Source organism: Rhincodon typus, chromosome 29, assembly GCF_021869965.1.
Source record: "Rhincodon typus isolate 14 chromosome 29, sRhiTyp1.1, whole genome shotgun sequence".
In the NCBI taxonomy this organism is placed as follows: Eukaryota; Metazoa; Chordata; class Chondrichthyes; order Orectolobiformes; family Rhincodontidae; genus Rhincodon; species Rhincodon typus.
The window spans coordinates 870,733-878,804 of record NC_063360.1 but is presented as its reverse complement, the minus strand read 5'-3'; positions in this window follow the sequence as shown (position 1 = coordinate 878,804).

Here is an 8,072-nt window from a genome sequence, read left to right as displayed (position 1 = left end):
TTGAAAAAGGTATCATTGTCAGGAAGAGGACAAGGAAGAATGAGTGTCAGATGGCAAGGGGGAACAGAGATAATGTGAGTGAGATAGATGTAGATAATTCTTAAAGTGAACTTCTCTTGGCTTTACTAGCCACGCAGTAATTCTGTGTTTTCATATTGAGAGAAAGGACAATGAGGTAAGACCACAGAACTAATTTGTAAAGGTACACGTGGATGGACCACATTAACAAGACATGACATGGATATAGAAGTCAGGACCAATACAACAGTATCGTTATCGGTTGAGCCCGGGAAAACAGGTTGAAGTGAAAACAAAAATTCAGGATATGCCAGGAAACCATCTGGTTGAACCTAGTCAAAGCAACTGGAGTTCAGCAATAGAACTGGTCCCTAAACTGGATGAATCAACTAGAGGCTCTATAGGTTATAGAAAGGTGAATGTGGTCACAAAGACTGATTCATACCAAAGTCCATCATTGAAAGACTGCATTGATAGAAAGGAATGAGGCACTGCCAATCCCAAGGTTGATCTATTGTACCATTAACAAGTATGTATCTATTTTGGTATAACCCTTTGTTACACCAAATGACAAGTGATACCATATGGGTTAAAGAATGCCCCAGCTACATTCCAGAGGCTTTAGAATCAAGTCACAGCTGAAATTTGTAATGCTGCAGTTTATATACGGGCAAAGCATATGAGACAAGTTGAAGATAACAGAGTGGAGCTAGAGGAACACAGCAGGCCAGGCAACAGAGAAGCAGGAAAGTTGACATTTCAGGTCATGACCCTGCTTCAGAAGAGTTGAAGAGGTGTTTAAGCAATTATTGCTGGCTAGTAATAAATTTTTGATTAAAATTTAAACTGATGTGGAAAAGCAAGAGTAGGGGGAAATATTGTATGGCAAGGACAAGTGTTGCCAAAGAAAGTGAAAGTTCTAATGGAATTCCCTGTTCTTAAGAGAAATCATGATGTTTTAGGAACACTGGTTTTATTGGAAATTTGTGCATAATTGCAAAATGATAGCAAATCTGTTAAGAAACAAGTAAAAGTGCCTTTGTCTGCAGAATGCTCAGCAACATTTGAGAAGTTGAAGGTAATCCTTGGCTGCCCCTAATTTATCCAGTCCTATCAAAACAGCAATTGATACTAGTGATTTGGGGGTGGATGCTATCTTGCTAGGGGATGAGGAGCTGAAAATGAAGAATCTAGAAGGGAACTTCTCAAAGAAACTAAACCACTCAATTACTCTACCATAGTAAAAGTGTTAGGATTATAATTGGCTCTTCAACACTTTGAAGTCCACATATCTGGTATAAATTAGCATTTCCTTGTCAATCATAGTCAACTGGCCCTCATTGAAAATATTAAAAATTGGAATGCAACACTTTAGATGGAGTCTTTTGTTATAACCATTTATTATTACACTCATTATAGACAAGAATACAATTGTGGATGCATTGTCCCTGAATGTAAAATATTTACTAATTAAAAATTTAAGTTTGCCCAAGGATAGGAAGAATTAATGAAGTCACCTTAATTTTGCAATTTGTTGTTTATACCATGCTTTGAAAGAAACATTGTTGAAATGGTGTTTGATCTGCTTGTAAAAATACTTTTACAATTATAAAAAAATACTAAGTTGCGATCTACAGTGCAACTCCATTTCTAGCCCATGCTATTATCCAGAACCCCAAAGTTTTATATTGTTACCAACTTCTGCTGCTAAGAAAGTCAAAGGAAACATTGATGCAGACTTGGAAATACATAACCTTTGCTTCAGTGTTGCCAGGATGAGACCATTCAAGCAGGAGGGAGTGAGGGAGCTCACGACAAGTAAAGATAGGCAGATGCTTGTTGTAATGAACAGCTTAAAAAAAAAAATCAGCATTGGGAATTTTTGGGAATCAAAATACTACCAGGATTACCAAGTTGAAAAAAAAGGGGGCATAAAAACTTAAATGTAAAACTAATTATTAGGTATTTAAAAAGAAAAAGCATAGCTAACAGAAATACTGATCTTTCTGGAAAGAGGGACCGGGAAAAAGTATGGCCAAATGAAGAAACAGCAGAGACACTGGACAAAGAGTCTTCAATGTTAAGGCAAAAGAAAATTCGTTCTAGAAGTAAATGATAATCTAGGGGCTACCTAGGAGTGAGAAAATTGAGGAAATTAGTGCCAGAGAATTAAGTATTAGAGAAACACAAGGGACTAAACTCTGACATTTAATGGCCTGCACAGCAGTATCCTAAAGGATTTAGATGCAGAGGCGAAAAAAAAGTTTGCTATGATTTTCCAATAATTCTTTGGATTACTTGATATACCTGCATAATCTTGTACAATACATGCATCTCAGTTCTGCAATCACACCTTTTAGATAGGTTTTATTCTTGCTGTGAAAATGGGTGTCATATCTTCCTACATTTATTCCACACACCAGACCTTTTCACTTGTATAAATTTGCAAAGGTTGAGGCTCCAGCACGGATCCCTGAAGCACATTTATGCTACCATTTTAACTAATCAATCTTTGTTTTATGATAACATTACCCCCATATCAGCCTTTAGATTGTGATCTTTGTGACCTTCTCAAATGCCTTCTGAAAATCTTAAGTACAATACATATGCCCTTTATCCACAGTATGTTAATTCCTTAAAAAGTCATCTAATAAATTGGTTAATTGACTTCAACAAAATAAAATTGGGAAGTATCGATATTAGGCTTCTCCAATGACTTAAGCTAACAGGCCTGCAGTTTTCTGGTTTCTTCCACCTTTGAATAATTCAATGTCCCCCAATCTAATGGAACCTTCTCAGAACCTAGGGAATTTTGAAAAATTAGAACCACGGCATCAACTATTTCACCAACCATTAAAACCACATGGGGGGGCCTGTATTGGCCAGTGCATCCGTGCCTTTGGAGGTGGCCCACAAGAATGATCTTGGGAATGAAGGGGTAGTAGGAACTGCAGATGCTGGAAAATCTGAGATAACCAGGTGTAGAGCTGGATGAACACAGCAGGCCAAGCAGCATCATAGGAGTAGGAAGATGCTGCTTGGCCTGCTGTGTTCATCCAGCTCTACACCTTGTTATCTCTTGGGAATGAAGGGCTTGTCATGTGAAGAGCCGTAGGGGACTCTGGGTCTGTACTCAGTTTAGAATGAGGGGAGATCTTCTGAAACTTCCAGAACGGAGGCCTGGAGAGTGTGCACTAGATGTTTTCACTAATAGAAGAGACTAGAACTGAGGGCACAGCCTCAGAGTGAACCCTTTAGAATTAAGAGGAGGAAGAATTTCTTCAGGTAGAGGGTGGTGAATTTGGGGAACTCAATCCTATAGAAGGCTGGAGACCATCATTGTGTATTTGAGACAAATAGGTTCTTGATCAGTAAATGGATCAATGATTACAGGTAGAAGGCAGAAGAATGGAGTTGAGAGACACATCAGCTAGGATTGAATAGGAAAGTGCCAAACAGTCCAATTCTGCTCTATTATCTTGTGGTCTTAGGAAGCCCACCAGGACTTGGACTTGTTAGTCAGAAGCTCCATCAGTTGGCTGTTTTGCTTCCCCAGTGATCAATTTTCTCTAATTCCTCCCTCACTTCCATTTACAGCTATTCCTGGAGCTACACTTGTATCTTTAAAACTAGTCACTGGTGAGTCCTCCCTATGGAATTTCTCATTCAGATGCCGGCAACTCTTCATCTATCCTAAATTGTCAGTTCATTTTGCTAGCTGCTTTTTGTCCTCATAATACTAGCCTTTGACCTATTCTTTTCTACCTTGAGCTGAATACAAAATTTAACCATATGATTGCTGTAACCCAAGGGTGATTTCACCGAGATTAAACAAGCCTGTCTCATTGCATAATACTGACCTAGAAGAGCCTGAACAGCTAATGTGATGGTCATTTGCAGCATGTACTGTTCTAAAAACTACCCTGAAAACATTCTAAGAAGTCTAAGCTACTTTTGTTGATTTACTTATAACAATGACTTTCTCCACAGATTCTGCCAGACTTGCTCTTTTTGTTCAAATTTCCAGAGTACTTTGCTTTCACAACACACTTTTTGTACTGCATCTGATCACATGATTACTTGTCCAGTAGGATTGTACAATCCCACAAGTGACTGCTTCCTTTTATAATTTCTAATCTTGACCCAAACTGCTTAATTCTTGGTTCCCTGCAGTTCAGTCATCCCTCTGCATAAATATCACACCAACCTTCCCTGCCTTCTTGCTCACTACAATGTGATGCATCCTTCAATACTCAGGTACAAATCTATGACATCTTGCAGCCATGTTTCTGCAGTGGTTGTAAGATCATGCTTATTCACTTATATCCTGAGTGCTCTGTGGATTCAGATAGAGCCTTTGGTTCTGTCCATTTGCTATTTTTTGTAACCTCTAGCCTTCTGTTTTATTCATTTGTACCACCTATCCCTTCCTCCTAGGTTATCATTTCCCAGATAATGCTTTACTCTTGACTGATTTATCGCATCTTAGATTTGCTACATGGAGTTTAAAGTCACCTGCACTTCCCTAGTAAGCACCTTGCTAGAAAACAGGTCCCAACATGTTTCAGATGTAGGCCAACAAAACAGATTCAAATCATCTAAGGCTCTGCTTTTAATGTGTTGTCTTGTTCCTCATACTGCTGACATACCAAAGACATAGGCAGGACAAAGGTACCTACATGGACTGTGTAAACCAGTCCACCCCCCCAGGTCCTCTCCAGCCTTAGCAGATATGCCAAACCCTGGCACTGAGCAGGCAATATGGCTGTCTGGACCCTCTCCCTTTACTGCACCCCACCATGCTATACAGCATTTTACAACTGATTACTTTTGCTGCTACATATTCTACATTCTTAGTCTGTAGAGTGCATCAACTTTCTCAGGGGCACTAGGAGTGCAGAATGATCTCACTTCAAGCCAATTTGCTCTATGCCCTTCTAGACTTACCTATTTCAAATTTCTGCTGTAAACCTGTTTTATAGGTGGTCTTGGCTTCAGTTATAATTCCCTCACCACTTTTCAAATTAATGTAATAGAATTCTGATCACTTAACAGTAGGAACATTGTGCAGAAGCTGCGTGAATCTCGAAACCTGCAGCCTAAGTCATAATGCACTGCATTTAAATTACCAGGAAACAATTGAACAATGTAAAAAATGGACACTTACACAATTTCACTTTTGCTTATGGTACATTCCTTAATTGCCTGAAACTTGCATTGATAGCCTTAACAGATACACCTAGAAATACTTTCAGTTAAACACTGCAGAAAGTGTTATGTCGTCAACACCGGAGACATTAAGTATTACTAGTATTTCTTGATACCATTGAATAACCTCTCCCAGCCTGCTTAAGTTTAATGTCAAGTCTCAGTCTTCTGGCAGTTCACTTGAGGTCAATCTCATCTGAACCTGTATTTAGCCACTTAATGCTGCTAAGCCAGCCAGTACCTTCTTTCTGTTTGTTAATTTCTAATATTTCAGTCCTTTCCGTTGTGAAAACTGAAAGTTACTGTGGGCACAGCCCTCAATACCAAGTGTCATGCCAACTTGAAACATTAACTCTCTCCACAGATTCTACCAGATATGCTTAGTTTGACCAGCATCATTTCAATTACTGTGCTCTTTAATGGAACCTCCCTTTCCCTCGTTATCCAGTGCTCTTTATATATTTAAGAGCTTGTCAGCATTTCCTTTATTTTATCTGCCATTTTCTCTGCTTGCTAAATTCAAGTTCCCCCCACAAATACTTTTTATACCCTATAGGGACATTTGTAGTGAACTCTCTACCAGTTCCTTTTCTCCCCCCTCAAAAACTTGACGTCTCTTGACAACTGTTGTGCTGTCTTGCCTCAGCACTAGGGACCCATGTTTGATTCCAGCCTTAGGTCACTGTGGAGTTTGCACATTCTGTGCATGCCTGTGTGGGTTTCTGCAGGTGCTCTAGCTTCCTCCCACAGTCCAAAGATGCACAAGTTGGGTGGACTGGCCATGCTAAATTGCACAGTGTCCCAGGATGTGCAGGCTAGATGGATTAGCTACAGGAAATACAGGGTTACAAGGATACAGTAGGTAGCGAGTCTGGGTGGACTCGATGGGCTGAATGGCCTGCTTCCACATTGTAAGGATTCTATGATCCAGTGCTCTGACCTTGGTTCCACCTTTTGTTGTTGAGTTTTACCTGCAAGGAGCTGGGTTCTCAGTTCACTGGTCTTGAAAATGCTCAGCATAGCCAAGAGAAATTAAGTTCCATCAGAAATATAGAGTCTGAAAGTGGCTAATTTAACAAGTACTATTAATCAAGCATACAATGGTGTTACACTATAGCAGTGCAAGAGGCTTAGGACAAACATTCAGTAGGAATAGGTGTCTAGAGGTAACTGTATATGAAGGGCAGTGCAGAAATTAAAAAGTTTGAAATTTCAGTTCAAGGGCAGCAGGAATTGACACCTGTAAACACACTTGAAAGTGACTAGAGGACCAGGACAAAAAAATGTTCCATTTAACAATCAAGTATCATTACAAGTTCAGGCTGTACTTGAATCCAAAGGTTAAGGGTTGACCTAATTTCTCATGTTTCTCAAACCTAGATTCACAAGTTAGGGAGTCTAGAACTAGAAGCCCAAAAGTTAAGATAATCATTGAGTGAAATTAGGAAATAATCTACTCAAGTATGTGAAAATTTGGCAGCAACTGATGCTAGACTAATGTAAAAATTCACTTATGGATTTAAAATTATCTACAATGGAGCACAGCTATTCAGGGTGAGCCAAGAAGCACTTCCAAAAGTGAAATCTGGATTCCAAAGGCAATGTTGAAAAGACAAGATTGTGTGGTGCAACACTTTACAGGAAGTGATATGATTGCTGCATTGAGTCTTCATTCTGCTATTCCATGAAATTTAGTTTTACTAATTTGCCCCAATAATTTGTTTTTATGCAGATTCTATCAGTATTAGGTTACATAAAAATAAACCTATGGCAATTTTCTTCATTTGAGGAGTCATTTATTAAGTTTAGCCCTTTTGGTTTATAGTGGTCTGCAGGAATTGTACCAAGTTGTGATAGATAGTAGACTGAACACCTGTAATAAACTGAAGTGGATATTCAATTGAATGTGAAGGACAATTCTTGACTCCATGTAAGAGCTGATTCTAGCATTTTTCTCAATTAGTTGCAGCAATATTTAACATGTACAATACATTTCTGGTTGTCTAACAACTTGGAGAAGTGACCTTGGTTTTTCTTTCATGCAGAAAATATTTTACCCATATTTTATTAGTTTTACACTGAGGCCTCAAATACAATTGCAGAGTGAGGAAGTCAAATTCAACATGCCTTTACTATGTTAAGTTCAAATTTAAGACTCAACATGATGGCTGCATGTGGAACATGTGCAAACACCAGAAACTGAAATTAAGGTTTTGCTAGTGAGTGGGCAATCAATTGACCTCCTTTCAGAACATTGAACAAAGAGGGCCAAAACAGACAATGTTATTTAGGTGATGAATTCATGAAGTAACCCTGTCCGCAAAAGAGATGTGATCTACAGTGATGCAAGTCAAAATAAAATACTGCAGACATGAATTCAGGAAAATCAAAACATTATCTCGTCACAAATGCTGCCAGAGTTTCTCCAACATTTTCTACATAGTTCTTCCACTCCCCACCACCATTATTATTATGGCCCCAGTCATATTTCAAATAAACTTCAGCTAGGTTCAACTCAAAAAAGGTGCAAATGACAACATTCTTAATCTAAAACTGCAAAATGGGACCAGAAAGTAGTCAATAAACTCCAGTATAAAATGCAAATCTGCCAAACTTCTATTCAGTAAGGCTGAGTTATTAAATCAACCAAGAATATTCACACTGAACTCACTTTCAAATAGTCAGCAAGGTTGAGGTTTTTTTTTTTTTAAGAAAAAGGTGGAGGGGGTACTTCTGAAGAGAGAGACAGATAGAGATACTCTCAGCTCACAGGACAAAAAGAGGAAGGCCAAACAAGGTGCTTCATTGCTGCTTTAGGAGAACTACAGTTTAAATTAGAGAAGTTA